The following is a 25,180-nucleotide window of genomic DNA, read 5'->3' as shown; positions in this document are numbered from 1 at the left end:
CAGACAGACAGGTAGACAGACAGGTAGAGAGAGAGACAGACAGGTAGAGAGACAGAGAGAGAGAGAGAGAGATCGTCTTGGCGTGACCCCAGACTCTCCTCTGCAGTGTTTGAGCTCTGAGCTCGGGGACATGAAGGCGACTGCAGTGCAGACGGTTTCACTGCAACAGCAGCTGCGATCGAACCTTTAAACAGGTGGATACTGTAACAACTAACAGCTGAGGGAGACTTTTCTTCATTAACAAGAAATAAAGCCTTCTGAACGTGTTTTTATTTATTTATTATGATTCAACCCAGGCTGATTGTACAGTGAAAATAAGCATAATGTCCATTTTTACAGCTGTATGTGACGAGGTGCGATGGTAAGGATGATATTTTATTACCTTTTTTTTAAGTAGAAAAGCCCGACCAGGTGCAGGTTTACACACCTGTGTAGTGTCACTGTCACTTCTTACAATGTTTCTTCCACTAATAATGTGTAACTTCATGTCTTGGTTGTGGTAATAACAGGCTGCAATTTGTCTTCCAGCACAGTCAGGGTTACTTTTCTATAATCTTCATTCACATCAGCAGCTTGTAGAGACAGTGAACACCTGAGCTTCTCTCTCTGTCTCTCTCTCGGGCTTCGCTCCAGCTCTGTTTCACTCGTACCCGTCCTGGACCGAACCGCCGGAGTAAATGTCGGCACAGTACGTCTCTGCAAAAGCCACAGAAAAGGCAGAACGTTACGTTTGTTTAGGTCGATATTTCAATAATCTTCTCGTCACAATGCTGCGCAGAAACCACTTGGTATGGGAAACATGGCGTGTTAGGTCGGGGTTTGGTGTAACACATAAAAATATCAGTTCAAGTGCTTCAGATGATGCAATTCTGCAAAATATATAATTCACTACAGTGCTCAAATTAACAGGTAACACAGTCAGTATAGTCAACTTAAGTCCTTAAAATAAAATAGTAAGAAAATCTAGTGTGTATTGTCGTTACAAATACATAAAAATATCAGCTTCTTTTACTTTTTCTGAACCCAAAATGTAGAAAGTAAACCTTCCCTCTGCCACAAACAGGCCTCGTATTATTACTGCAAGTAGAGCTGCACAATTAATCACACAAAAAACATCTAAATCACAAGAGGATGCAAGTTTTTCGAGGTAAAACACACGACAGCATCATGATGAAGTGCTGCAGAGCTGCAGAGACGCCCGACCCACAAAAGTGCTGTTGGTACAGACGGCAAATAAAAGCCACGTCGTCATATTTAAAAACAGTTTCCTCTTTCAGAAACGTTACCACTCGTAAATCCAATCACAATCACAATATTTGTCAAAATAATTCCAATATGAGTTGTCGACCACGTCATGCCACCCTGAAGTCACAACATGTGAGCAATTCACAAACACATATTCATGTATCCTGTTTACATTTGTCACTCACAGATAAATAAATGCACAGAACAACATGACTTCTGATAGGAGGCCAGATATGTTGACTTCCTGTCTGTCCTCTGAACCTAATCTACAATAAAAAATGTCCTGGTGACACTTTAATTAATGCTTAAGTCAGATAAACACGAGTCCTAACTTCAACATAAACAGTTGCTAAACAGATTGTTCATAAAACATTGAAATAACTAATAACTTGAGTTGAATCAGCTATAAATTGACAAGTTATTAACGACGTTACCTTTTAGGATTTGGAAGGTTAATAACGCGTAACGGCACAAATCACAGCTACAGAGCAAATGAAAGTGTGTTGCTTTTAATCATGTCTTACAGCTGAGGTTTCTCTTTCTCAGCAGGAGCAAAGTGTCATTTCTGCTTCTGAAACAAGTCATCAGCTCAAAGGCGGATTTTATAAGCAGTTCTCCAAAATCAACATCGGGGTCAGCGTGAGCACCAGAGAGAAGAACTGGTTCAGGCCGACGTGCTCAGCTTTTATTCTGAAAACCACATCAGTCTTTTATCAGCCACCATGTCGCATCACTATCTGTTCAACGGCGACATGTTTACTCCACGCAACGCTATTTTTTTTTTTTTCAGTAGAAAGGTGTGCAGCAGGATTGGAGCCCATTCAGGGAAATAAATAAATAATAAATGCAGGAGGGGGAAAAAAAAAAAAACCAGCACATTGTGAAAAAACGGTGTTAAGTTTGCAGGAGATTCGGCGGTCGCTGCCGTTGAGGGACAATCCCGGTAACCTGAGAGAGAGTCGGTGCCACCGCTGGACCGTCGCCCATCTCTTTATCACCCCCGCTGCAAAAAGGGAAAACACACAAAATATGTTTACACCAGCACTGATAAGATCCGGCACAGTGCAGCCGTGCACGTCTACACTCAATATTAATAGATACCGTGAAAAGCGCACACAATAACCCCCGCGCACACTCCCACACTGTAATATTGCCTCTTACTGGCATTTAAAGCGGGTTTTTTTTTTTTTTTTTCTCTCTGCCTACTGTTAAAAGTCTGATGAAGACGAAGATTATCTGTCAAAGTGACGGAGAAGTACAGTTCTAATACTTTTATCTTCTTCATCTTTTGTTAAACTTCTGATTATCTTTTGGTTTTAATTTGTTTTAAGATTTAATTATATACATTTTTTTTTTCTTCTTCTTCTACCGCATTGCGTTCAGCATTTCAAACAGCTGACCTCTCTATTTCCATATCTGCTTATCAGATGCAGTGTGAATATCGATTTCCCGGATACAGGGTGACAAGGTCGGTTTTTTTTTTGTTTTGTTTTTTTAATACGAGGCCCGGTTCCCTCCCCTCCTCCTCCTCCTCCTCCCCTCCTCTATGAGCGCTGGTGAATATTTAATCCACCGTGGATTATAATGAGTGATTAAGCAGCTCAGTTGGAGCCGTATCACCAGAACCATCCACCTTTTTTTTTTTTTTTTTTTGAAAAACTGTATCGACAAACACGCTTAACACGATCGGCTGAGGGGAGGAAAAAAAAAAAAAAGCTATAAGCCAAAATTCAGATTTAATGTGCATAAAAAACAGATGGTAAACAGTGTGTGTGAGAGTGTGTGTTTGTGTGAGAGTGTGTGTTTGTGTGAGAGTGTGTGTTGGAGGGAACAGACTTTGAGGAGCCTGAAAGAAAAGAGGGAAGCACATATAATGGTGCCCCGTAACGAGGCAAGCGATCCGGGGCGAGTTGGAAAAAACGCCCGGGAGCAGGCGAGCTGTAACCTAAAACACACACACACACACACACACACACACACACACACACACACACACTGAAAGACAGATAAAACACCAGTTGCTTCTCACTTTCTACAGTAACCTGACAATATACATGTCTGTCTTCTGTGACTAAGCATAAGAGTGAGGAGGCGGCCATGAGAACACACACACACACACACACACACACTTTGCATGTTTTCTATGAATCCCTCCGCTGGTTTTAAAATCACTGGAACTCGTCACAATCTGCATCACGGTTTCATACTTAGAAATGTGGTTTGCAGTGTGTGCCTGGTATTGTTTTTGCATCATTTTCCAGTGTAACAAATGTGACTTTCTTTTTTTTTTTTGTTTGTTTTTTTGTGGGTTTTTTTTTTTTTTTTTACGTGACAATTTTAAAAAGTTACAGAATCTCCTAAAACAGAACAAAAAAAAAAAAAAAAAGGTGTGAAGGGAAATTTTCGTCAGTTGGTTCTTTTTCGCCGTGTTTACTGAAACATTTTCACATCTTCTCAACAGGAAGAGAAGAAAGAGAGAGAGGTTTTCTTTTTGTTTGTTTGTTTTTTTGTTCTTTTAACTCTGCGAGCTTTCTTTATAATAAGATCTAATAAAGCAGGCGAGAGTTTCCTCGCGTCCTCGGAACCCGTCTGAAAACTCGAGCTCGTCACATTTCCACAGCGCTCTGTGAAAAATGGCTGCAGACGCACGATGGAGGGCAGCACAATGCCACCGCAAGGTCTTCTAAGACAAGTATGATTACTGTTGCTCTTTTGCCCTTTTTTCATGCTGCCTTTTCTTCACGGCACACTTTCAACTGCAGGGGGGGAAAAAAAAAAAAAAAAAAACGGGGGGGGGGAATAATAGAGAGATCAAGACCTTATCACATAAGTTTGGATGGGAAATTTCCTCCTATATATATTTTCTTTCTTTCTGTCTTTCCCCTGGACCTCTTATTATTCAGGACAGGCAGTGTACAGTGCATGGTTGTGAAAACGGGGGGAATAATCTCATGCAGCAGATTAAGTGGATTAATTAGGGTTTTATTCATCAGGGTGAATTGGTACCTAAAGAGCTTCCCCCTGCAATGACAAGGATTTTTCACCCTTAATTATCTCGGGCTGTGGAATGCAGTCCTGCATGTGCGGCGCGTTGAGGAAAAGAAAAAAAAAAAAAAAAACTAAACAGAGGAGGCATATCAACCCCGCAGTCACACTGTGGAAATGTGAATCTTTCCGCCCCCGATGCCGACCCGACTTAACTCTCCTTTATTTTTTTTCTGCAACACATTAAAAAAAAAAAAAAAACAACTTATTTTTCTTCTTCTTTTGCAGAAGTCGAGGCTGCCCCTGCGTGAAGTCAGTCGCAACCAGAACCGCAAACTTTTATCTCACAATCAAGCCCCTCATCAGACCCATCTCTTATCTCCTCATCATTTTCCACTTACAGAGCCCTCTCTCTCCCACACTCTCACTCTCTGTCGCTCTCTCTCTCTCTCTCTCTCTCTGTCAATAACCAATAGTTGCTAGAAAACCACCTAGAATAGTTGACATGCAACCCACAGGCATGAGAACAGGCAAAAAAAAAAAACAAAACTGTGCCTGCGTTTTCACTTTTTCTATTTCAAGCGATGCCACCGGGGTGCGAGGAGGTCGTGCACGCAGACTAATTTTAACATGAGAAAATCTTTACGACCTTTTTTTTTTTTTTTAGTCATTAGTTCTAAAATTATACATATTAAAAAAACAACAACAAAAAAAAAAACCTCACTGTAAAAAAGTATTTTGGAACACAGGTGAGGAGCAAAAGTGCACAAACAAATTCCACCGAGTAAAGAACGTCTACCTCGACACAAATTTAAATGATGAATCGCAAGAGTGTTTATTTCCGCGTGTCGAAAAGCTCCGGCCCTGTAAATTAAATTAGAAAGCTCACGGCACGCGATGCACCGATTGCACAAGCACACGGTGAAGCAGAAGCTTGTTTCATGACTGATTTCTGCAGACGAAGCTGCCCCACCATCGACGCAACCACACGGAGATAATATCATTCTTAAATTTAACATTTCCGCAACACTAATGCGAGACTATCGGCGCACCGGGCTGGTTGATGCACACTTTGTGCCAGTGTCGAGGACGAGGACGGGGATTGGAAGGGGGGGAGACTGTTTTTCATCCTTGTTTCTGGAAAAAAAAAGTGGTGAAAGTGGGTTTTTTAAGGCCTCATTCAGGGCCGAGACAAGAGCTTCTCACAGACACAAACGTGGACTTTCTCAAGTTCCAGCCGAGCACAAAGAGGCCGGGGAGGAGCCGAGCATCCCCCGAACAGGCAGATAACGAAGTCGGGGTAAGGGTTGGGGAGGGAGGGAGTATAAAGAGGGGATAGATGGGTACTCGGGCGGCGGCGGCGGTGGCGGGGTGGGCATTCACCGACCAGGTCAGACGTAACGCCTGACTGGCGAAATGTCTGATACACATCTACGGTCTTTAGTCTCCCCACAGCTGACTGACAGGCTGCTCTGTGAGAGGATGTGTGTGTGTGTGTGTGTGTGTGTGTGTGTGTGTGTGTGTGGTAGGCCTATACTTTCATTTGTGTAACAGCGAGACGTGTACAGTAACAGCAGCAGCAGCAGCAGCAGCAGCAGCGGTGTCGGGTGGAAGTCACACGTCTACAGAACATCACATTTTTAGTAACCCGAGGAAACTTTACATTGACAGCTGACACGTCGGTGACGTGAAGTCAATCTGTGGAGATGTTTTTAAGGGTCTGGTTGTTTGAAAATGTGTCTCATCACACAGTCAGACTGATAAACTCCCAACATATTTTCATTAATGTCACGAATTATCAGCCGAACAGAAGGATGTGAAACTTTAGTAATCGGAAAGAGGAAATATTCACCTCACATGGGTAAAAGAAGCCAAACAGATAGTAAATAAATACATCAACAAGAAGTTATTTAAAGGTTAGCAGCTTTAAAAAATGCATATATATTTAAATAATACGTACAAAAGTTGGAAGTTTAAAAATAGTCATCACAAAAGTCGGTCAAACTCAAAAAGAGATCTGAAACCGCAAAATGTAACAAGAGTAACACGACTTTTAAACAAAAACAAAACATGAAATAAAACTTTTTATCTACCCTGTAAAAAGGTAATCCTATAATAAATCAGTAAAAGTCCCTGGTGTGTCTCTCCGGTGCAGTTTCAGTGGCGTGAAGACGACAATTAACCCTTTCACTGTCGCGTACAGTGAACACAGTGCAGGTACATTATCAGCTCCGGATGACGGCACGGAGGCTGACTCGTAGTGGAAACTTGAAAGGGCCTCGATGAGTCGGTGACATTTTAATCTCCTGCATCGATTGTGTCGCGTCACTTTTCTCTTTCTGCCTCATCAGCGGCACTTTGTTTGGCTCGTGTTCCTCAGGAGGTGAGGGCTGCACCGCAGAAATGTCAAACGTACTTTTTTTTTTTTTTTTTTCTTTTGAACTCGTACGGAAGCTCCAAAGTTTTTAAATGACGTAAGTGTGTGCAGAAGATGGAGAGCAGGATAAGAAACTAGCTTCAACGATTGTGACGCTCCTGAACGCTGCAAATGTTCAACATCACATCATTGATGTGTAGCTGCAGATTTAAAGTTGTTTTGATTAGCCGGTATCATTGGCCCACATTGGCCTAGTAGTTTTATCAATACTGGTGTGATTTTTCTTCTTTTTTTTAACAGAACATTATGCAGAAAAACATGTTTGGCATCTTGTATAATTATTAAACACCCAGTGATTTTAAATTGTGTCTCGAGCTGATAAATTTTATTGTTAAACCTCTGTGACTTGTGTATTTTTTTCCAAAGCCTTTAATTGAACCACATTTTAGGCATCAAAACATGCGTGTTTATGTATCTATACCGTGAATATAAGAATATCTACCTATACATTGTTTTTTGATCATCTTTTATTCCATAATATCGGTAATGGCCCCAAAAATCTGCATCTTCTGACATAAAATGCAAATACAAAACACAGAATATTCACTGTAAAGTCACTTAGTTATTTAGATAACCACCTTAAAGTATAAACTGTGTTTAAAAAGTGTATTATTATATAAATGTACTTTCATGTCTGTGTGTGAAATGATAATAAAGCATTTGTTCAACAGAAAGAATCCTTCTGGTTCTGGTTTCATTTCTTTACACTGTGATGTTTTTAAGCGCTGGGTACCGTACGGTGAAAATCTGATACGGCTGCAAAGCGATCTGTAACTTTTGGAGCTCGCGGGACGTTTGTTATGTTCTGGCCTCTTCTTCGCTCCCCGGCATGTAAACCCATAAAGAGACGACGTCCTTCCTTCAATAATTAAGCGTAACGTGAATGGCAGCGACTTCCTCTTCCCCTCCATGTTCTTCATCACTTTCTCTCTCTCTCTGCTGAAAAAAGTAGGTCAACAGAGATTTCCTGCTCTCAGACGTTTTTTTTTTTTTTTCTTCTTCTTCTTCTTCTTCTTCTTTTCTTTCCAGCCAACACCTGGCCTTTGTAGAGCTACTTCAGTGAGAGGAAAGAGTGTGTGTGTGTACTGTATATATAACACACACTCACAGGATCAGAAGTCACAACAGCTTGTACGTTTGTGTTTTTTTTTGTGTGTGTGTGCAAAAACTTGGACCGCTATCGACTTTCGCAGAGCAACCAGGACAAGAAACTGAGAGACAGAGACACTCCTGGAGATTCAGCTGCTGCAGCTCCGGGCCGGGATTTTAAAAACTAAACTGCACAAAAACAAACAGACGCATATTTATTTCCTCTTAATTTTTCTCCCTAATTTAAAAAGTTCGCTCCGGAGATGCATTATGAAACAAAAGCGTGCCTTTTTTTTCTCCCCCCCTCCTTTCGTCTTTCTCGACTGAATTATTAACGACCCGAGGCTTACCTTTGCATTTCTAATTACGGAAGAGATGGCGCTCTCTTTTTCTTCCTCCTCTCTCTCTCTGCAGGCATCCAGTTAAGAGTGTCATTTTTTTTTTTTTTTTTTTTGAAGGAGAAATCCAAACGCGAGACTCCTAAAGTAGGTTAAAGTGTCAAACTGTTTTTTAGCACCGCTGGCCTCGAACAATCTGAATTCTTAAAACTCATTGAGAGACTTTTTTTGTAAATTATTTGTGTGCGTGTTGCTCAGTGGAGGAGGGAAGCCAACAGCAGAGGTACCGTGGAAACCTTCTCATGAACGCCACCACAACATCTTTGTTGTTTTTATTAAAAAAGGGCATGAGAGAGGCGCGTAGGCACCGACATCAGCTGTCTAAATGACAGAAGGTTACAAAATGGTTTGACGGGTGACTTTCACATTAGTTTCTCTCTCCAGCGAGACTTGTTGCAGAGGTGTCGGGTCACCCACAGTGGGTGCGCGATCAAAGACGCACCGGAGTGTGGCTGAGGGGGAGGGGACTGCTGGGTTTTTGCGGGGCCGGCTTAAACAGAACAATTCATCACACACACACACACACACACATACGCAGCCGATGTGGGATCACAAGTGAGCTTCTTAGAACAACACGGCTCCAGAAACACAAGAGGGGGAACACTCACCTTTCACCTCAACGCTCTCCTCCTTCACACACACCTGCTCACCGGTCGGGGGCCCTTCGGCGTGGCACACACACACACACACACACACACACACATTCAGGCGTTTGTGCCAGTCATACCGAGAGAGAGGCCATGTTGTAAGATTCGGAGAAACTCTCTGTGTCTCACCCCGATCTTTCTGAATGAATAATTTTCCATTTGCAGAGTGAAAAAAGAAAGAGAAAAAAAAATTATGTCAAGAGTTCAAAAGCCCTCTCTAAGAATTAAAAAGTCACCGGTACAGAGAAAAAATCAAAAAAGGGGTGGGGGGGGGACATTAGCAGCGGGTTTTCTTTTGAGACTCATGATTCAAAAAAAAGTAAGAAAAAGCACGCTGCCTGCAGGAAAAACACACACACACGAACCGACACACACTCTCTTAAAGAGAGTCGGTTGCACCACTTTTCCGACCTCTCTGGATGGAGCAGCTGAGGTCGCAGAGCCTCGCTCCCCCGCCGAGCGACTGTGTGCTGCTGCTGGGTGTGGTTTTTATTTTTTTTTTTTTTGTTTTACTCGACGTCTCCCTTCTGTGCCCCTGGGGTGCTGGCTCCGTGGTCATCCCTTCATTCCACCTCCTCCCACCACCCTCGCCCTGCCTCCCTCCCTCCCTCCATGTGAAGAACACCTGGCCACCATGACAATAACGTGCCATATAACCGCTGCCTCTCGCACACACACACACACACACACACACACACACACACACGTGCAAACCAAAGCAACAACCACATGGTTATGAAAGTGCTTCTACAGCGTTGCAGACGCTTCAGGCTGAGCTGCTGCGGGGTGAGCAGGCTTCATTCAGACGGTCCTGAGCAGAAAACAAACATTCCTGTCATGATTTTTGTGTCATTACCATGTAGCACACACTCTGAGCTGTATGTTATGACGGCTAGCATGCTAAATATTGTAGCACATGGGGCAGAAGTGTCAGAGCTGGTAGTTTACTGGCTGTTGTGGCAGTAAACAGACTGACAACAAGCCTCAAACTAGTTTCTAATCATATCTGTGTGTTTTTGTTTTCTTTCTTACAAATTCCCTTATTGAAGTGTAAAGTAGCTCCAGCAGCTGCTGGATAGATTGACATTTCTTCACCAAGCGCCATCTTCATCTTCAGGTGTAGGATTTTAAAAATATCCAACAGTCTTTCTTTGTTTTTTGACCAAATACCTGCAAAGACAACAACATCCCTCCATCCTCAGCTGTACTTTGTGTTACAAGCTCACAATGACAATGTTTATTGTGTTAAACATCCAGCTAGTGTTTAAGTTTGATGCTGGTGCTACATGTCATTTCTTGAAGTGTCCCTCTCGTGTAAAAAAGAGGTATAAAGAGTTAGAAAAGGCCGAGTTGAGGTGGCTGGATGGGTGATACAATACACTTCTCCTCTGCAGACCTCTACTGATAACTGATTATTACTGATTACTGTTGAAAACTGAGGTAAGACGTCATAGTTTAAAGGTTACGGCCATTGACTGAGGACATGTTAGCATGTTGACATTAGCATTTACCAAAAACAAGCCTGTTCTGTAATCTGTAGTCATTTATTTTCTTGCAGACATGTCTGATATTTTTTACAACAAACACGAGGGAGCGTAACATGTAAATACAGATATTATGTTCAGTTGGATTGTATTTCATGTATAGATCCTGTTTTTGATGCAGTATTCTGTATTAGATAGCAGTACTTGAAGGCACTCGTACAAATGTTTCACCATATTCAATTTAAGGAATATAATAAATTCTTGTAGATTACCGCAGATGATTTTCTTTGGGGGGAGAAAGGTGTCCGGTCCTGCTCAGGGTCCCTAAAAGTACTAGGACCGGCCCTGACTGCAAGGCTTCTGGGTGCAAACAATGTGTGTTTTTTTTCTTTGGAAACTTGTTTTCAGACACAGAAATAAAAGGGCCAAGCACTCGTTCCAGGACTGTTCAAGGTCAGACGCACACTTGTGTTCCCATTAGCCGTTCACACTGCGCCTCCTCGCTATCCTCCCCATCGTTCTGCCTCTCAATTTCAAATCGGGGAGTTTAACCTCCGAGCAGATTCCGCTCACGCTACGGCGGCGGACCTGGCCATGCACCATGGGAGAATTACCTCCCATAATTATACCGCAATTATGAGCCAGATAAAATCAGCATTATTCTAAAAAAAAAAAAGGAAAAAAGAAAAGGAGGAAAAAGTTTAAATGAGTAGCGGGAGGGTGGGATGGAGGGATGGAAGGAGTTGGAGCTTTAGTGTCTCTGAGGGGATTGGTGACAGTCCTGTGAAACAAAAGGAGACGAACGGACAGAAAAACCTTTCTAATTAAGCGCAGAGAAAAGATGGTGTCTCCGGTAATTATAAAAAGTGTAAGAGATTCTTAACTGGGTTGAGGGTAATTTTGTTTCAGTTCTGTACATTTTCTAAAAAAGTTTATAGTCACAAACTTTCACAGCGGGGAAGAGGAAAAGAAAGAAAAAAAAAACCAGCAGTGTGGTGATGTTTCTCAGAAGATGTCACCGCTGTAATCGAAAAACCGATCTCGAGCAAACTCGGCTGACCTTAAGAGGTTTAATCAGGATATCTTGACACTGAAAGCTCTCCAAACTGACCACTAGGGGCTCCCTGAATGTGTGTCACTCCACGGCTGCAGCGAAAAACTAACTGGGGCCTGCAACAAATAAAAGCTCTCCTCTTCAAAAACCTCCTCGAAACCGCCAACCGCTTCCCCAAAAATGGACGTGCAAGAGGGGCTCCACTTTCCAGCCAGTCGTCTTCAGTGACGTGTGTGTGTGTGCAGCTTTCAGTCTGGAGCGTTGGACGGCAGCAGACAGGAACATCTGCTCCTCATATCCGCCCCCGGTGTGTTGCACAAAGTGGACTCTCTTTAGCTGCCGCCGCGGGCCCAGCGGCGGCACGGCGGGCACAATTCCCTCTCCAAACACAATTCGGAAAGGGGGGACTTGTTTATCCAACCGTTCGGGGGCCTCGGATCAGAGGGAGATAACGTCTGGACGGGTTTGAGTCTCCGGCCGCACATCTGCATCTAAGTTTTTTTTTTTTTTCCCAGCCCGCCGATGGGTGGTGTACGATATACAAACACACACGGCGAGGTGGTGGCAGCGGAGGCGGGGGGGCGGGGGGGCAGGTAGGTCAGCAGTGCATGCAGGGAAAAGACACCGGTGGTCCCAGAAGTCAAAGCGTTTCCATCCATTCCTGGATGGAAACGCTTTGACTTCGTTCCGGTGCGTTCGGATCACTGGATGGAAACGCTTTGACTTCTGGGACTTCTGGCAGCATCGCAAAGTTTAACCTTCGCTACTTTTAAAACTCCTCGCATCCATTCGCGATGCATTTTCATCACTCCCGCGTGTCACCACTCTCTTAATAACGCCGCAATCGCAACAAAAAAAACACACCTCCCATCATCTTTTTCTTTAAGGTCGACGTAAAAAAAATCAAACATTTAAAAGGAACAAAAATGATTTATAACCTGTATGTATTCCCAGATATGAAAATGGCTGCCGGCTCCCGGCGACGCCATTACTTATTTCTGAAAGCCCCCCAACCTGATTGTAGTCGGACCAAGAAAAAAAAAAAAACCACCTAAAACGGCTCAATAAAGCACCTTGAGCCGTGATTGGGATCTCACTCATATTCCCCCTCGTCACAAAGATGAATGCATCCGCGGGCGAAGGATGAGCGAGGAGGAGGACGAGGAGGAGGAGGAGGGGGTTTAGTTTTTTTAATAAATTCTGCATCATGCTTCCAGCACGGAGCCCACGAGGCCCCGGTGACAACTGCATTTATTTAAAGACAGTTTGATAAATTAATTTTTTTTTTTTTTTTTATCTGAAGTGGAGGAGGGGAAAATACATTCAGACTTCTCAGAATAATGATCTCCACTGAAAAATGAAAAGCCATAACGGTCGAGAGGAAGCGACGACGGCTGGATTCATTCACTCCCATCTTAGTTTTTCTGTGACGGTTTTGGCGTAAAGAGGCCGCAAAACTCCAGAAAACCACCTCAAACCAGCGCGATAGCTTTTTCTTTGAATTATTTTCCTGTTTTTAATGACCCCGCTGACTTCTTTCTGTCTTTCTGTCTTTCTTCCTTCTTTCTTTTTGCACGGGGATTTTTTTGGTGTGTGTGTGTGTGCCGCTCGAATTCTTCTGCGAAAAGAACAAACACACCCAGATCTTGATCTTTAGCAAAAAAAAAATATATAAATTGCGCAACAAGAACTCGAGCGAGATCAGATAATTGTCCAGAGGTCACACACGCGGATGCAGAATACGCATGCAAAAACACGTACCAGAGGCGTTTTACGAGGAAGCTAATCTTGATTCTTCTTCTTCTTTTTTTTTTTTCCTTCTTCGAAGCGTTAAAAACAAGCAAAAAAAAAAAAACATTCGCAATATCCGTATCGGCTGCATCTGCGCACATTTCAGGGGGAACCCGGGCCTGACAATATCCTTCTGAGGGACGACAACGTGTCCGAGATGAATCAATAAACTCCCAAAAGAAAAACCAAAAAAAACAAAGTCCCCCTGAAATCTCAAATCCATTAGGGCCGCGATGAAGCACATATTACTTCAAAATGGAGTTGCATTAAGTGTCAGATGGCTGGTGATAAGGCTCGCCTTCATTTGGGTTTTTTTGTTGCTCTTTTTTTTCTTCTGTGTGTTGTTTTTTCCTTCCCCTGATGGGACGCACGAGTGGTGACTCCTTATCATTCATGCCATAGAGCGCTATCTGTGTCTCTTATCGCCCGTCTCTGCACGAAAGAGGAAAAGAGAGAGTATAAGAGTATGACAGAGAGGGAGAGAATGAAGGACGGGTGATAAACATCGCTGCTGCTGCTGCTGCTGCTGTGGCCACATGCATGTACACCTGTACGAGTGGACACGGACGCCGTCTCGCCACCTCGACACACACACACGCGTATCAAACAAGGCCACGGGTCTGACATGCTCTTATCTCCTGCAGCCTTTTTTTTTTTCCTTCTTCTTCTGCCGTGAAGATAATGCGCAGCGCTACCTCAACAGCTTCTTCTCCCCCCCAACACCCAAAAAAAAAGCACAGAGGAAATCAAACTGTTGCAGAGGATCTATTTTCTCTCTCTCTCTCGCGTTATCTCTCTCTCAGATGAACCCCACTTCCTTTTTCCGCCCGGCGACTTTGATTAAAACTATTGGAAATATTTAAATTTTTCTCACGGGATTCTGTCGAGACGTTCAGAAATTAAGTCCCCCCCCCCCCATCGTTGTCCGCCTGCGTCATCACTTTAAAAACGCTTTCATCAGTGGGGAGTAAAATTAAAAAAAATAAAATCCAGAGTGTCACGGCTTGCAGATTGTGCGAGCGATAGCGCCGCGTTGACCCCGGCTGATTTAGCAGACGCGATGCGATACATCCCTCCCCATCTCGTCCCCGGCCCTCTTGTTTTTAATACCATCTGAATCGCTTCCCTATGCACGGCATAACCTTAATCTTCGCTGCCTTTAACCTTGCCATTCTCCTCCTCTATCTCTCCCTCCTTTTCCCCTTCTCTTGTTCCACCTCTTCCCTCGCGTTTGTTTACCCGGCACTCTCTCGCCGCCTCTCTGATGAGTGTTTTATCTCGCGGCCCACCTTTTCACACTGCCGCGCTCACAATCACGAGTATCACCAGTAATTATCTCGCTGTATTCCCCCTTCCCCGCCCTATCGCCGGCATTCATCTCGCCGCTGGAATTATATGCGTTTCAGATGGGTGCCACCCCCCCCACCCCCCCACCCAGATGAGAGGAAGAAGAGGAGGATGAGGAGGTGGAGGAGGAGGAGGGAGCAGGCCCAGGTTGGGGAAAGACAAATCTAGTGTGTCGCAGGGTTGGAGATTGTAAAAGCCGCGGCTGGTCTGACCTGCATCACCATACAGCAGCCACAGGGACCCACATCTCAGGTGTAATTACTTTGTTTCACAGCTTCTCCCTTTATCTCCCATCGACTTTGCATCCGTCCCCTTTCATACTCCAGCGCTCCTTCCGCATAATATAGTTGTGGTCTCTGTCAAAGTCGCCTTGACCTTCCTCCCTTTTTTTTTTTTTTTTTGCCGCCGCCGCCGCCATTGTACCAATAAGAAAAACCAATTAATGACTTATCCGTCCATCTCAATGTCAAGTCTTTTTCTGAGGTGTACTATTATGTCTGCTTTCCCGACATGCCGTTAATTAACTCAACGCCTCGCCTTCCCACTGCTCACTCACTCACTCTCTCACTCACCCACCCGTCCATCCACCCGACCAGCGCCGGTATTCAGGCCTCCATGAATAATAGTACTGTAGGTGTGAGTCGAGCCGCCGAGCTCACACACACACACACACACACACACAAAACCTTAAACTTCTGACAGCAACAGAATGTAGAGCGGGACCGGTGGACGGCGGAGAAGAAGAAGAAGGATATGAAAGGATTTAATGAACAAGATGTGTGAAGGGGAATTCAATGGAGAGGCCAGATAAGGCTCTAAAGTCGTTAAGAGTGGGCAGAGTGCGGCGCATCCGCCTCTTTAGGCGAAGACGACGGCGCGGTAACACCTCCTGCACACATCCTCACCTTTCACGAGGGAAGCCCGAACACAGGGGGAGCGTTTTTTTTTTTTTTTTTTACTTTATCGCATTCATATTCAAATTCCTGAGTGAAATGTCAGAGATGATAGACGTATCACTTTTTTTTTTTTTATAGCTTCCCTGCTGCTAAATAAAAAACCTCCTTTTCACAGGACTGTTCGTGTCGCTGTGTAATACCGAGCGGCGCCGCTTTGTGCTGACCTGAAAAGGCCCCCGGGTGTGGTCGAGTCGCGGCCCCCGACACTCAGCCGCCGTAATGAGTTCACCTTTTTTTCTTTATGGCTCAAACAAGAAGACCTGCATTCTCTCCCATTCACGCGCGTCACCTGTGGGGACGACCGGACAACCGAGCGCGATACGCATCTGTTTCACATGTCCCTCCCCCACATTTCCATATTTTTATTAATTAGAATTTGGCACGTGGTCCCAAGGGATAACTATTATGAAAATCGCTCCAATATCTTAATGTATGAAATTAGAGCGCCGCTGTGTATGTGGTGAACTTTTCTTGTCATAAATTAAAATAATACTCACAGAGCACCGAGCGAGGGAACCGGCCGTATCTTTTTAATTTTCCAAAACGCAATTCATTGCTCCCGAACACGGATTCAAAAACACTAATTAATTTGTATTTGATAATTTGCCCACTTTCACGCCGTGACTTAAGTGCAATTTTTTTTTTTCCTTCCTCTTCTTCTTCTTCTTCTTCTTCTTCTCCTTCTCTTTAAACTTTGCACCGCGTGCACAAGTTTAATTAAGTGAGAAACTCTCCACGTTATCAACATCACCAATTGTAGAGGAAGGAAAAAAAAAAAAAAAACTCTACGAGGGTCTTTTCCTTTCACTCCCACAGTTCCCGCCCCATTTCGCATAAAAGACATTTTCCGGAATTGAGAGGAGTGATTGCTGGAGGAGGTATACATTTCAACTTAATTTTACATTGACCCCGTAAAAAAGGATTGTTGAAAGAGCGTGGATAAGTTAAACAGTAATGAAAAAAAAAAAGGGAGAGTTAATGCACCTTCGTCTGCGTTGGCGCTGAACCGTCTCACTAACGGGCCGGCGCTCCTCCTCCATCGCCCGCCGTATAGACGCCTTTTCACGGACCTACATTTGAGCTAAATCACACATTAAACGAGATTAATGAGATTTTGGTTTCAGGGGGCTGGGCGTGGAAATATAAACTGTCTTCACTTCAAAAAAAAAAAGTTCTGACCGTGAACAATTACGACACGTCTGCGTCGTTACATGTGAGAAAAATGTGAGAGTTGAGCGTCTTACCTGAGGCGTGGAGGAGGACAGTGAGTGGGAGGTGACTTTACGTTGCGCTCTCAGAGCTTCTTTTGTTTTTATCAACAGGACTCATCTCACCCTCAACCTGATTTTTGTTTGGTTTTTTTTGTACTTGCTGCTCCATTTTGTGACAATAAAGGCTTCACGCCGAGCTGCTGCCGCTCTGCGACGTCTCGTCTTGTCAGTTTGTGACGGGGGGGGGTGGACTCGCTCGGCTTTCTCACGCAGCTGCTTTCATTCTGCAGCGAGCCATTAGCTTCTTATTACACGGTCTGCAGACAGTAGGTCGCACCCAACACATGCAGGTTTACTTGGAAATGCATCTGAGAGCGATCGATCTGAATTGCTGTTGCTGAATCAACCTCCGCCACTCTCTGTTCTGTTCTCCGGAAAGAAAAGAAAAAAAAGCTTTTTATCTTTTTTTCGTTTTTGTCTCACGGTTTCTCAGTAGTTCAGCCTGAAATGAGGACAAAACACACATCAGCAAAGGCCTGGTTGACCCACTAGGGGGCTGTAGGGCGAGCAAACAGATGCTGGGGGCCCCAAATGAAGTTGTAGTAGTTGTTGTAACATTGTTGAATTTATTTGGGAATATACATATGTAAATTCTGACACAGAGCCTTGGATTTGGATACAGTTTTTTGAATATATTTAGGGGGTGTGTTCAAGCTAAAATGCAGTGTTAAGCTGCTTTTTAAGGCCCTTATCGTCTCAGGTTGATACTCCGGCTTCAAACTTGCATACCCCCCCCCCCCCCCCCCCCCCCCCCCGCCCCAAGCATATTTTGCAGGTAATCAAATTACAGCAAAAGGAGCTGTTACACAATACATCTGGGGACTTAAGGACAGCAGGAAGTCTCGGGTGCTGCCATCGTTGCCTGCTATGCCCTTTGCTAAAATCCCAGAGTCACCTGGGTTTAAGACGAGCGAAAAGCTGTTTATGCTCCATTAAATTCTTTAAGTCCTGGTGAGTTGTTGTTTCACAGTCGAGCAAGCTTGATCTGCAGATGGACATCGGTCAGCTTTCCTGTTTCCTGTCAAACTCACACGTGCTATGTAGCAGGTCTGTATATGTCAAAGAGAAGAACAAGTTAAGGAGATGGTTAAACGATGCTGTTGGGGAACCTGGACTTTTTTTTATAACATCCCCAAAACAGAAGACACTTCCTCTGCTGCAACAAAGAGGCCTACGTATGTTCAAGGTCGCATTATATAGATGCCAACATCTTCATATTGTTAGCCATTTTTAGCAAAACATCAGCTAACTAGCTGGCTCACTTAGAGAAGTTAGCTAACGGCACACGATGATGATGACATGATTTCTTGGGAGAAGCACAATTTCGTTATGTTCGTAAAACTTAGTAAACCCTTCCATTGCTCGCTCTAGTCCACGCTGTCGCCATCTTCTTACACACCCAACAATCTAATAAACACTGTGGACAAAGTGCTCCGATGAAGAAGACTTGACACTAGAGGTTGAGACCATAAACTCATTTGGAAACTGTTTTTTGTTTTTTGTTTTTTACTGAGGGAATAAATCAAGTGAGAAGTCGGATCATATTCTCATAAGCTCACATTCAGTCTTACTTCTTTTTGAAACCAGTGGCGTCGCCCCCTGCTGGAAGTTAGAAAGAACAGTTTTCAGACTGGGAAACTTCATCCATCATATATGATACACCTTGACATCACCTAATTTATAAGAATATGTTTAAAAACTGATTCTCACCATTACTGTTTTCCTTTCTTAGACTTTTTAAACTTAAGTAAACTGAACCGTGAATATTCCCCTCTGCGTTCGTTGCGGACAGCACAACCCTCTCACTGTCCGACCTCCAAAGCACGTCAGCCTCCAAACGTGTCCATCTCCCCTTTCATTGGCTCTCCTATCTGGACAGCGCTTCCTCTTCTTTACCCCGTTTTGTCCGTCTGTCACGGGACAAAGACTTTGACGGGGACCTGGCTGGGCCGCGAGCCCAGAAAATCATTTAACAGTCCAATCAGAGCTGGGGCCGATCCCCGCGCAGCCATTAAGGGAAACCCGAGCGCCGACCCCGACCCCCTCGTCTCTCACAGCCTCTTTTACGTTTTAGACGCTCTACAAATTGAGCATCATCCCTCCAACCCTCAGCAGCCATTTTGTAAATGACAGGTCCGGGAAAGAAGAGAGAGTGGGAACAGACACGAAAATGATGTTCATCGGGTTTATGGAAGAGATGCGGAGAAAGAGATAGAAATTAAATATCCCGGCTGACGAGAAGGGGCTTTCTAATCCCCCCCCCCCACCTTCCCTCGCTATCTCCTCTCTGAACCTCAACCTTTAGTTCGCCGTCTCAAAACCACGATAAAACCCTATTTCTCCGCTTTCATTCTTTCACTCGTCCGCTTTTACCTCTTCGATCCCGCCACAAGGGAACACTCAGGCCTTTGTTCGCTGAATTGGTTTTCAGATGTTATTTTTTCTTCACTCTTTCTTTCTCTAAGAGCATGTGATTAAAATCACCTCAGTCGTTTAGCACTGATGCCTTTTGTCTCTCCAGTCCCATTCTGCTGGGAGTCAGAGGGCTTACTACTCTACATCTAACAGGTAGGATATAATAGGATTCTGCTCCTGCTCTTCTCTGCACCGTCCGTCTGCATATTTAGAGCTTAAATCCATGCATATGTATAAATTAAGGCTCAGGGGCAATAATCGGAGCTTTTAATAAGAAGCGGTGTATAATTTTAACTTTTAAGTCTGGGAGGGGGCTTGTGAATACTGCGGTGGGGGAGTATGAATATTTTGCGTGTCCAAACACGACTCTGTTTGGCCAAATTATAGCAGTTTTTCGTGAAGGTTGTCGCGCAGCACTTATTCCTGAAGAACAAACACGAGTTATTCATGAGTGGGCTTCAGCACATTCAGGGAAAACTGACTCAACAGATGACCAATAAATTGACTGGCAAACATTAAAGCTTTGCAAGTTAATTATAAATGTTGAAGTAAAACCTGTCGTTTTTTTTTTTTTAACTTCTCTTTATAATCCCTTCATATTTAATTTAATCTATGGCCAGCCAATTGTTGAGTAGGGTTTGCTGGTTTCGTTTGGAAGAGCCGAGTGTTTCCATCGTGACTGGAAACAAAGAAAAGTCCTCGACAGGAGAGCCAGTTTTCTGAGAGACTTACTCTGGGCCGCGTTTAACGTCCAGTGCCAACGTTAGCTGCCAGCGTGGGAAGTGTTGAGGAATCCTCCTGGATGAGCTGGACAATATATATTCTGTTGTTTCCATTTGCACACGTAGAAATACGTAAAATAAGGTTGTTTCTTTCCACACAGCACTGCAAAATCATGTTAAAAGTCATGTTGTGTATTAAAGGATTAATGCCACCTTTTTAATTTGTCCAGATTCAACAGTGGAAAGTGGAAAATAAATCTCAGAATGTTTATATTTATTCTAATACCATGAGAACAAATTGTGCTTTAGCAGAACAATTGCAGAAACATTTCTGCAGGAAATCGAAACTGCCGCTCACCAGAAAAGTGGCCGTATAGGTTGTCTGTGCGTCACGTGTTTACTTCTATTGCTAGGCAGTGATCTTTCGTGGTTCAAGTGGTTATGAATGGAGAAAAACAGGAGGTCAGAAGTCACCAGTGAGTTAGTGTCACTTTCACTTTGCACTTCAACCAGAATCATGATCTTCTCCTAAACTGAACCAGCAGACGTTGGACATTTCCAAATTTTAACAACATGACGAAGGTTCGGTGCGCCGCCTGTTGTTGGTACTTTAAAACGGTCCTATATGTTGTTTTGGAAGTCATTTGCATTTGACCAGTTTGGATAATTAAGACACAATAATGTCTTGGGAAGTCCCTGCTCAAGACCAAATGTGTATGTAAGACCTGCAGGGCTTGGTATCTAACCTCTTTGGGGACGCCCAATCTCGCATTTTGTATATATTAAAAAGAAAGAAAAAAAAAAGCCAGACAATATCCAGCAGTGAGGATGTTCAGAAGAACCAAGTGAGCAGAAAGAATGTATTTAATTATCCAAATGACCTCCATGACCCTTTCACCCATCACCTCCTGTCTCTGCGAGGCACCGGAAAAGTTTGTGATCACACACCTCCACCTCCACCTCCGCCCACGTACACACCGAGGAAGTGAAAGAAAAAGTCTTGACTGGTTCTGAGAAAATCTCCCTTTCTTCTTTTCAACAATCCCTCCTCCTCACCCGTCTTCCTCTCCGTTCAGCTGCCAAAGGCCTTGATTAATGGTCCGCTTTAATTAATACTTTTACAGTACTTAGAGCGGAGACCTTGCAATTAGTATTGGCCTAAAGAGTGTAATCACCTGAGCTCATCCAGATCCTTATCCACAGACCGACTGACTGACTACATGACTGACTGAATGGCAGGCAGTCAGACGGAGGGAGCATGTATAAGCTTGTATAGCTTCAGTGTTCAGTTAATTTCTGAGAGGCCACACACTAAGAGCTCAGACACAGCTCTTTGTAGAGATGAAAATTAATCTTACTGAACTGAAACTATGGTGGCCTTACTTACTTATTATGCTGAGGGGGGGGGACATGTTTCCAAAATGATTGTTAAACCTGACATGAAAAATGGATCTTTTAGGATTGTCTGCATCTTTGGTTTACAGTAACAATAAACTTTTTGTATTCAGCACTTGTGAAAAAAATAGTTGCAATGTTCTGTTCATCCATAAAGCGATGAGGTCACCACCCAACAAGAAACGTGGTTATAAGTTGTAAAAAGATGCTTTGTAGTGAACACTGGTTGCATGTACGTTGCGGAATGATTCTGCTATGGTATGGCCTGTGCTCCGGCATCCCGCAGAAATAAAAGACTTGCGTATCTGCTACAGAAGTGTCCGGACTGCCGGAGCTGAAACGGAGTCGGTGGAAGTCAACACGTGAACTAGTGTGAAACCTATCGGCGCCGCTGCCGTGATGGATCAGACACGGACTGAACACGGCCCGCGAAGATTTTATTTTCTTGTTTCTAAATGACACATCACAAGTAAAACACTGTGCGTATTTTGAAGCAGGTCTGCACGTCATCATTAAAATAACAATTTCCTGTGATTGCGGAGGTGTGAGTGCTCTACAGGTCCCTTACTCACTATATCCGCCTTGTTCTGTTAATACTACATTAGGTTTATTGTTGTATTAGGTTTATTATTGTCCTCAATCACCACTCAAACAGTTAACGGCGATGCGAGGCCCTCCCATGTGTCGCCGTTGTGCACTTCCTTTCTGCTCCCTTGGTAGAAATATATTTTCCATTCTCGTGCCGGCAAACGAGCAAAAAGACGTGCAGTTAGTTTCCGATTGAATCCACAATGACACATTAATAACCTCGGTAAGGGGCATATAAAACGCAACGCCTTCATTGTTTGTGTCGAGGTGGAGGGGGGGAGTGGAAAACAGCAGGCAGTGAGAGAAATTCCACGGCATTAATTACAAACTGATTAGAAGCTCCTTTTTGCAGGAGGCTGTATCATTTAATTGAGGGGAAAATAATGATCACAATTCGCGGCAACTTCTAATTAGAAAAACAGCTCAAATCTTATCAGGGCTGCGTGATGCATGCGAGACACACACACACACACACACACACCGGCTTTTCAGTCGCACACAAACATACACATCCGGAAATAAACAGTTTCTATTCTTTAGTGTGTGTGTGTGTGTGTGTGTGTTGTTTTTTTCTTTTTCAGGGGATACACACTCGTGTAGGCGCTCCCCACTCTCAGACAGAGGAGCCGGTTTAAGCACATCAAGTCGACTGCGGATTATGTTTGTAGATATTACCCGAAAGAATCAGCGGTGCGCTTTCTCAAAAGAGACACAGACAATTACAGATCTGATAACCCCTGAGTTGTATCGCAGTTGTTGCACTGTGTTTACACTATCTGACATGGCTGAAACAACAGCGCAAATAAGAACAGAGGGGAAGATTCCCATCTCAACTTTTCCTGACTTGCCGCTTATCACAAAACCGCAAAAATCACAGCGTCAGACGGAGCTTGGAACGGGCCCAGAAAAGCTGACACAAACACACACACACACACACACACACTCGTACAAAAACAAAACCAGCATCACATGAAATTTTTGCAGGATGACTTTCTGTATTTGTTGGCAGCTGCTGGGAGTGTTTTGTAATACTTAAGAGGATATTTCCACACAGATAAACAACAGCTCGGAGAAAAACCTCCCCAAAAGGAACGTGTAAGGTTCTTCTGTTAAAATTGGCAAACAACAGCAGGTTTGTGTGTGTGTGTGTGTGTGTGTGTGTGTGTGTGACCTCAGGGGAGAATTGCATACAGTATATGACTCGCGTTATGGCAATGACACAGTCAGATACAGCAATACTTTCAGTGAAGGACGCGTTATCTTCCCCGCAGGTCAACGAGACACTTTCATAACAAACCCCCCCCCCCGAAAAAAAAATGGGATTCTTATTCGACGTGAGTGGCGCTGAGTAGGGCGAAAAAACTGTTTGTTTATGCTCTCTGCAGTTCATAAAATTTCACCACACGCAGCCGCTGTGATTAATAGGCAGTTTTGTCATTGGCTTTTTTTTTTATTAATGTGAAAAACGCCTGATTTATGGGCTCGCGTCTAGACACAGTCGCTGCCTTTCTCGTCTCGGGGCGGCAGATCAACCGATCAGCTGTGCGAGTCTTCTTCTTGTGCGTCTCTTGAACAGACAAGCGACAGTTCTGTTGGCGTTAATCGACTCAGCCACCGTTGCTCGCAGGGTGAAAATGAGCATTGTGTGTGTGGGTGGCTCCTCCGATTCTTTATAAACAGAGTCATTACAGTGTATTAGGCAAAACAGCAGTAAATCAGCGCGCTGACAGGCCTGGCAGAGCTGCACAATTGATGGCAGCGAGTTGAAAGGAGAAGACAGACGGCACAGACTAATATTTGATATTGCACTCCGAGTTGATCGACTGTATGTTTGCAGCTGTCACACCGGCGGTGGTTGCAAAATTTTGACTCAAATTAAATAAATTAAAAAGGCTCCGCTCTCCACACCTTGCTGCTTTTGTTTCGATCCAAGAGAGATCCAAAGCACAACAGCCAACAGCCACATTTCTGTCCTGAACAGGGAGAAAACAATTCATTACAGTCACACACACACACACACACACACACACACACACTCTTGCACAAGCATGCAAACATCACCATCATCATAAAGGTATCTACTTGAGGAGAAATTGGAATCAGCCACTCCCTTGGATCAGTCAGAGTATTCCTTTACCGTGTTTCTGCATGCTTGGAAGAGGATGCTGTTGTGTGTGTGTGTGTGTGTGTGTGTGTGTGTGTGTGTGAGGGGGTTGGGTAAGGCTGGGGGATTGTCCAGGGAAAGTGTCTGCTTGGCCGTCCCTGGCTGAGAGGTAAGCCTTGCCGGTGGTGTGCTGAAAACCAACCGTGTTGTCGCCGGGCTGCGGAGCCAAAATCACTGACGCGTTTTAGAAAAGGGCCCCCGGTATTAAGCACACACACACACACACACACACACACACACTCTCTCTCTCACACACACACACACAAACACAAGCTCTCTCACCACGTGCACACACAGTCATGAACGTGTACGCTTGCTTTTATGCTCTACACACACCTACTCGAACAATACTCAAACAAAAGCGCAGGCATATACCGTAACACAGAGCCAAAGGTACACCCTCGAATGTGAACACACACACACACACACACACACACTCTCGGAGCAGCGAGCCGAGCTGCTGTGCCAGGTGGCAGGGGGAGGCTCTCGGCTGAGAACGAGCAGAGAGGAGGAGGAGAGGCTCTTGGCCGGCCTTGAAAGCGAGAGGCACAAACGGCGGCGGCGATGCCCAGGTTTGGATGCGGCCGGGGGAGCCCTGGAGGGGTTTCCTGGGCACGCAGGCAGGGAGAGGCAGGGGAGGGTTTGCTGGGACGCTTTTCGGGCCCGCTTCTGCGCCGTGGTCAGCCCCCTCTGTAACAGAGAAGTGTGATCCCAGACACAGCTGTCCTGTTCTGAGCCGGACCCTCGTTGTCCGCGGGCCCAGAGCTGCGGCGGGGACGGGGATGCTGCGGCGGGCTAAGACTGGGCTTACACACACCGCATTGTTCCCGGCGTCCGCGCTGGTTTCTAAATAAGACGTACCTCTCCCTCCCTAAGCTGTGTGTGTAGCATGGCGGGTTTTAGGACAAATGCTATGCTAATTATCTCTGGAATAGAAATACAACACCCGGAGATAAGGCGCTGTGTGTTCGCACCCGGCCTTGCTGAGGTGATCAGATAAGGGGGGAGTTGACTGGATATAGTAGCCCAGATGGATTGGGTACCCTCACACACCAAATACAACAAAAAAAAAAAAAAGAAGGTCAAACTAAAAGAGAATCCTACATTGAAATCTGAAATGCTTAAAAACACAGAGCCAGCTTCAAACATGTCGTGTATTTATCTGCCGAACCACGAGGGAGCTTCGCATCTC

The 25,180-nt window shown here is 44.4% G+C and overlaps 2 long non-coding RNA genes across 2 annotated transcripts; both read right to left on the bottom strand.

The window, feature by feature from the left end:
* Positions 1–264: 264 nt before the first annotated feature.
* On the bottom strand, positions 265–9,026 carry LOC119032106. Its single transcript, XR_005078776.1, has 2 exons — positions 8,107–9,026; positions 265–696 (listed from the first exon to the last, which is right to left on the bottom strand). It is a non-coding gene; the product is annotated as an uncharacterized LOC119032106 (long non-coding RNA).
* A 3,726-nt stretch (positions 9,027–12,752) lies between these two features.
* On the bottom strand, positions 12,753–16,852 carry LOC119032107. The gene is made up of 3 exons (XR_005078777.1): positions 16,678–16,852; positions 16,418–16,514; positions 12,753–13,562 (listed from the first exon to the last, which is right to left on the bottom strand). It is a non-coding gene; the product is annotated as an uncharacterized LOC119032107 (long non-coding RNA).
* Between the last annotated feature and the right edge of the window lie 8,328 nt (positions 16,853–25,180).

Source organism: Acanthopagrus latus, chromosome 14 (genome assembly GCF_904848185.1).
Source record: "Acanthopagrus latus isolate v.2019 chromosome 14, fAcaLat1.1, whole genome shotgun sequence".
In the NCBI taxonomy this organism is placed as follows: domain Eukaryota; kingdom Metazoa; phylum Chordata; class Actinopteri; order Spariformes; family Sparidae; genus Acanthopagrus; species Acanthopagrus latus.
Note: the sequence above shows the minus strand (reverse complement) of the source record. Positions and strands in the feature narration are given on the sequence as shown.